This window comes from Pseudorca crassidens, chromosome 10 (assembly GCF_039906515.1).
Source record: "Pseudorca crassidens isolate mPseCra1 chromosome 10, mPseCra1.hap1, whole genome shotgun sequence".
Taxonomy (NCBI): Eukaryota; Metazoa; Chordata; class Mammalia; order Artiodactyla; family Delphinidae; genus Pseudorca; species Pseudorca crassidens.
Window position 1 is genome coordinate 41,273,102 of NC_090305.1, and position 7,010 is coordinate 41,280,111.

At 42.9% G+C, this 7,010-nt stretch overlaps 1 pseudogene; it reads right to left on the reverse strand.

Moving 5' to 3' along the window:
* Window positions 1–4,550: 4,550 nt before the first annotated feature.
* Window positions 4,551–6,794, reverse strand: LOC137232137 (polypeptide N-acetylgalactosaminyltransferase 1 pseudogene; annotated as a pseudogene).
* Window positions 6,795–7,010: the final 216 nt, after the last annotated feature.

Below are 7,010 nucleotides of genomic sequence, written 5' to 3' on the forward strand. Positions count from 1 at the left end.
ATCACTAATTATTAGAGAAATGCAAATCAAAACTACAATGAGGTATCACCACACACCGGTCAGAATGGCCATTATCATTATCAAAAAATCTAGGAACAATAAATGCTGGAAAGGGTGTGGTGAAAAGGGAACCCTCTTGCACTGTTGGTGGGAATGTAAATTGATACAACCACTATGGAAAACGGTATGGAGTTTCCTTAAAAAACTAAAAATAGAACAACCATATGACCCAGCAATCCCACTACTGGGAATATATCCTGAGAAAACCATAATTCAAAAAGAGACATGCAAGACAATGTTCATTGCAGCACTATTTACAATAGACAGACATCGAAAAAACTTAAATGTCCACTGACAGATGAATGGATAAAGAAGATGTGGCACATATCTACAATGGAATATTACTCAGCCATAAAAAGAAATGGAATTGAGTTATTTGTAGTGAGGTGGATGGACCTAGAGTCTGTCATACAGAGTGAAGTAAGTCAGAAAGAAAAACAAATACCATATGCTAACACATATATATGGAATCTAAAAAAAAAAAAAAAAAGGTACTGATGAACCTAGTTGCAGGGCAGGAATAAAGAGGTAGACATAGAAAATGGACTTGAAGACATGGGGTGGGAGGGCAAAGCTGGGGTGAAGTCAGAGTAGCATTGACATATATACACTACCGGATGTAAAAGAGTTGGCTGGTGGGAAGCAGCAGCATAGCACAGGGAGATCGGCTCGGTGCTTTGCGATGACCTAGAGAGGACGGGAGGCAGGCTCAAGAGGGAGGGGATATAGGGACATATGTATGCATATGGCTGATTCACTTTGTAGTGAAACAGAAACTAACACAGTACTGTGAGGCAATTATACTCCAATAAAGATCTATTTTAAAAAAAAGATGTAAAAAAAAAAAAGATGTTGATAGATCAATAGATGATAGACAGACGTGTGTGTGTCCGTGTGTGTGTGTATCTCCTTATTCTTCAGTTCCGGTTGGTGGAGTTAACAAAAATTTCACTTCTGAATTCCTTTTTTGCTCATATCTATAATATAACCGGAAACTCTGGGCATAGAAGAAAGAATATAAACTTTGAAATCAGCACTACACGGTCTCACCAGCTCTACGATCTTATACACATTGTTATTATTTCCTCATCTCTAAAATAGGAACAATACATATGCGATAGGGATATTCTGTGGACTAAAGAGGTCACTATGAAAAGTGCCCATGATAGGACTTCCCTGGTGGTGCAGTGGTTAAGAATCTGCCTGCTAATGAAGGGGACACTGGTTTGAACCCTGGTTCGGGAAGATCCCACATGCCGTGGAGCAATTAAGCCCGTGCGCCACAACTACTGAGCCTGGGCTCTAGAGCCCACGAGCCAGAACTACTGAAGCCCGTGCACCTAGAGCCCATGCGCCTAGAGCCCGTGCTCCGCCATCGCAATGAGAAGCCCGCGCACCGCAAAGAAGAATAGCCCCCGCTCTCAGCAACTAGAGAAAGCCTACGGGCAGCAACGAAGACCCAACGCAGGCAAAAATAAATTAATTAATTAAGAAAAAAAAAGTCTTCATAGTGGAGTTAACACTATGTAGGAGATTGTGTAGGATTTGCTGATGGGGGAAAGAGCATATTTCAGGCAGAGAGAACAGCACGTGCCAAGGTCCAGTGGCAATAAACAGTATGGGAGAATCCGGGAAGGCCTCTCTTCAGCTCCGAGTTGAGCACAGGGTTCAAGGAAGGGTGCAACTATATAACCTTATAGAGATATATATATATATACCTTATAGAGATGACAAGGGCTAGAGAGAGGCCTTGCAAAGGAGTTTAATCCTTAAAGGTAATAAGCAACATGACCAGATTTCTTTTCTAAATGATCTCTCTGGCAGCAACAGTGTGGGGGATGGAGTCCATGGAAATGGGACTGTGGCTAGAAGACTAGAAAGAGGGGAATTCCCCAGCGGTCCAGTGGTTAGGACTCGGTGTGGGTTGATCCCTGCTGGAGGAACTAAGATCCCACATGCCATGTGCTGCGGCAAAAAAAAAAAAAAAAAAAAAAAAGACTAGGAAGAAGAGAGTTGTGACAGTCCAGCCGGGGTGGTGGGGGCACTGAAAGGAGAGAAGAAGAAGGCTCAGGAGGGCTCAATGGCTGAGCAGAGAAGCGGAGAGCAAGGGTGAGACCAGCAGGCAGGTCACCAGGGAAGGTAATGATACCTTAGCAATACTGGTTCTGCTACTTATCCGCTGTAGAACAGAATGGTTCTGAGCCTCAGTTTTCTCATCTGTGAAACGGTGATGGGTATCTACTTCGCAGGATTATTATGAGGACTTACTTTTTTTTTTTCGGCTGTGCAGCACAGCTTGCGGGATCTTAGTTCCGCGACCAGGGATCGAACCCGGGCCCAAGGCGGTGAAAGCGTGGAGTCCTAACCACTGGACCGTCAGGGAATTCCCTATGAGGACTTAATTTTAAAGGCATTCTAAATGTCTGGCACATTAATGAGTTCTGTACGAATGCTTGTTACATAAACGGATAACTCACAGAGGGAAATGTTTGGGGGAAAAGACAGGATCTTTTCTGGGTATGCATTGAGTGCCAGGGGCCTATGGGACATTGCTATGAGGTCCCTGAAAAACAGATTTGGAACTCTGGAGCAAGGTCTAGACAAGAGATAGATTTTATGAGTGGGAGTTGCCTCCAGAGGAATGGATGAAATTGCTTAGAAATACTGTGCAAATAAGGAGAAGAGGGCAAGGACGGTAACATGACAGACAACATCTCATGGAAGGCTGAGGCAGGGACTCCAGAGAAGCCGACCAAGAGGGGCTGTCTACAGAGGATGAGCGCTAGGAACTGGGGTATCAAAGAACCAGGGATGCTTCAGAGGTAAAGGGAGATAATGGTCTCTGGGTCAGAAAAGTGAAGGCTCATGTTTCAAGAGCTGAAGCTGGAGGTAAGAAGGCAATAAAGACCTAAACGTCAGAGGATGGAGGCAATTCCCTTGTGGTCCAGAGATTAGGACTCCGCGCTTTCACTGCCGAGGGCTCGGGTTCAATCCCTCGTAGGGGAACTAAGATCCCACAAGCCCCACAGCGCAGGCAAAAAAATGAAAAACAAAAGATGGGAGGGTGGGCACAAAAATATCTAGAACGGAGATTCAGGAGGATGTCATTGGTAATATGCTCACCAGGTGGCGCCAAAGACCCTCCGTGGCGATTAACACGGGCCTTAGCACTCCTGCCCCTTAGGCGAGCCTCGCGGCGGCTACATTTAAACCTGACAGTCAGCAAGGTGGCATTCCTTTAGTCAAGGAACCATCAAATTTCCACTACTGGAAAGCTCTGAGGGATACACACACACACACACACACACACACACACACACCCCTCTGCTCTTCCTTTGGTATGTGAAGATAAAATAAGAACTTTCAGAGAATAGTCCCATCTATTTTATTTCCTACATAGTTTTCAAATCTACCCACGTCTTTTCATTATGGAACTTTTCATAGTTCCATTCCAAACCACTATGCTCACTTGCTGGGACCCACCACCGCCGATGCTTTCTAAAGTGTCACTCTGCATTCATTCTCAATGCCCCGCTAACCCAGTATGACTCTTCCCACTGCAATTTCTTCCAAGTAGGTATGTCTCCTAGCTTCCCACCAGACCACAGTACTGGAATTCTTAGTGTAGCAGTTCCTGGAGCCAGATTGCTGGGTTCAAATCCCAGTTCCAGCACTCACTGGCTGTGTTGCGATTTTGGGCAAATTCCTTCACTCTCTGCCTCAGGTCTTCACCTGTTACATGGAGATAATTACCTCAGGGACTTTCCTGGTGGCACAGTGGTTAAGAATCCGCTTGCCAATGCAGGGGACACGGGTTTGATCCCTGGTCCAGGAAGATCCCACATGCAGTGAAGCAACTAAGCCCGCCCACCTAGAGCTGGTGCTCCGTACAAGAGAAGCCACCGCAATGAGAAGCCGGCCCACCGCAATGAAGAGTAGCCCCCGCTCACTGCAACTAGAGAAAGCCTGTGTGCAGCAACGAAGACCCAATGCAGCCAAAAATAAAAATAAATAATTAAAAGAAAAAAAGACTTACCTCAAAGGACCATAATGAGGACCAAATGAGTTTACAGTTTGTTTTTAGTACACTGCTTGGTATACAGTAAGTGCTCAATAGATGAGAGCTATTATTAAAAGTCTTCAGGATGAAAATTCAAATTCTTACTGTGGCCTAAGTGATCTCCTTGATCTAGCTTTTCCCAACTTTCTGGCTTTATCTGGAAGCACGCATCCTTTTCTGCTGCTTCAGCACCACCTGCTCTCAGACAGTTACCATCACTGTTTTTTTTTCTTTTTTTTTCATTTTCAGTCAAATTTTATTAAAAAAAAAAAAAGCAGCAGATCAACATTACAATTCAAGAACCTAATCTAAATATGCACTTGACAATGAAGCACATCTGAGTATGGAGTGAAAAAAGTTTTTTCCAAAAAACCGTCAAACGTATCATCTCCAAATACCCAAATAATAACTCACTTCTGCAGGCCGTCTATTGAGTGGAATCATAAACAAAGAACAGAAGATTTATCGCTGTGAAAACCAATCTGTAGTACAGTAGTATGAATCTTGGGTATTAAACATAATCAGTTGAATCGAGTTAGGAAGTTGAAAATCTAATAAGAAATTTGTGTGTGAGAGAAAGTCTATAAGCCAGCTGACCCAAGAGCAACTGAGATATCAAACTTGTTCAGTGAAACCAGACATTATTTTAAATCTCCATTTTTTGAAGGCAATTAAAAATTACAATTCCAACAGCCCACAAACCAAATTTAAAAAACAACTGTAGAAAGCAATTAAAACTACGTTCAAGGAGCCACTTTTTCAGCTCAATTTCAGCACCCCAAGGAAAAAAAAAGCATCTATGACTATCACAGATGAAACAGAATGAAATGTCATTGGAATCAGTTATTTTCCCCCACTGAGGTATAAAATCTATATAGAAATTTGATACTATACTATAACAAATTGTACTTCTCATAGTTCTGTTTTAATTTCCTTTAAACCCTGTTTAATATAGTTTTTTAAATTGTTGTAAAAATGTTTTCATGATTCTGAATCTGGTTCCAGTTCTTTTTCATTTATTTTTATATCAATATTTAATATACTTGCTACCAGTTCTAATCAGAAAAAAAAATCTTGGACATCTCTTCATTATAACAGCACATTCAGCAGAAATGACTGATGTGCAAGCAAACCATAAAAGGTGCTGCTCTCTGGAAAGCACATTTCGTAGATTGTTTCAGTCTGAATATTCTTTACAATGATTCTTGATGAAAGACTCTTAATCTTGTAAACATCAGTGTGCACAATCTCGCTACTATGTAGTTTCACGTCCTTGGACAGGAAGGCCGGTTCACAGCTAGTGAAAGAGAGAGCAGTTTAAGTTTTAATGGCTGATAAACCTTACATCCTGCAGGAGGAAAGCACTTTTCCTTTTTTGCTACTTAAGAATGTGGCAGAAATGTATGCTGAGGTAGCCCAGTCAATCCTTATTTTTTTCTTTTTTTGTAAATTTGGTCTCAGAATATTTCTGGAAGGGTTACATTTCAAAGAAGCCACTGCTGCTGGGACCGGCTTCCATTGCAGTCTCTAATGCTGGGCACCTGGCTGTCCTCTTCTGTGGCTTTCTCCAGGCACTGATTACTGTTCACATGCTGCAGGGTTAGTTTCACCGGATCATACTCCCAAAGTTGGTTGCCTTTTAGGTGGTGGCATGTGAGCATTGTGACTGGGCCATTAAGTTTGGAGACATCCAAGCAAAGGTCATCTGTTCTAATTTCTTTGTTGGCAGTGTAAGAGAAAACCTGATTACCTCCCATACCGTGACAGCTAAAAATTCCAACTTTTTCATTCTCTTTTCTAGCCATGTTATCTAGACACTGATTTGTTTCCACATTTCGTATCTCTCCCAAAGAGAAATAGTGACGTGGAATCTGAGAATCGGGATAAATATTCTCTAGGTACCAAGAGAAAGGTCTGCATTGGAGTTTGTGTCTTAGACCAAGTCTTGATGATATATCTCCATAATCTACCTTTGTAACACCTTGAGAAATTATATAGAAGAAATTCTTGAATTCATCCAACCACCCTTCTGCAAGTCGTCTGTTATTTTTATTGATAATCTGCCCTGTGCCTCCTGGAAACGTGTAGGGTGTAGCTTTCCGAAACACATGTCCAACATGTGAGCAAGTAACAATCTCCAAAGTTCCTCCACACTGCCAAATCCTAAAGGAAATTTCTAGGTTTTCTCCTCCCCAAATATCCATTCCAGCATCATATGTTCCAATTTCCTGAAAGTAATCTCTGTCTATTGAAAAAAGGCCTCCTGCCATTGTAGGTATTCTCACAGGAAGAGTTCGATCACCTTTCCTTCTGTCCATTTCTCTTTGGGGAACAGGATACCAGCGAAAGTTGAGCTTCCAGTTGAATCCACCATAGGTCCTGCCATGTACTCAAAAGTATCATCACTGATCACACCAATGATAGGACAGACCACTGTCTTCCTGTCATGTTTGATCCTGGCTAAGAGAGGCTCCAGCCACCCCACTGTACATTCACAGTGAGCATCTAAAAAGGTGATCACTTGGCCTTTAGACACTGCAGCTCCTTTTAACCTAGCTCTGATCAATCCAGAACGTTGCTCCATTCGAATTACGTGAACTGGTACTTTTAATTTTTTCACATAACTCTCTAGAGGTCTTTTCAAAAAGTCTCTTTCGGGCTTCCCTGGTGGCGCAGTGGTTGAGAGTCCGCCTGCCGATGCAGGGGACACGGGTTCGTGCCCCAGTCTGGGAAGATCCCACATGCCGCGGAGCGGCTGGGCCCGTGAGCCATGGCTGCTGAGACTGCGCGTCCGGAGCCTGTGCTCCACAACGGGAGAGGCCACAACAGTGAGAGGCCCGCGTACCGCAAAAAAAAAAAAAAAAAAAAAAAAAGTCTCTTTCACTGGCAT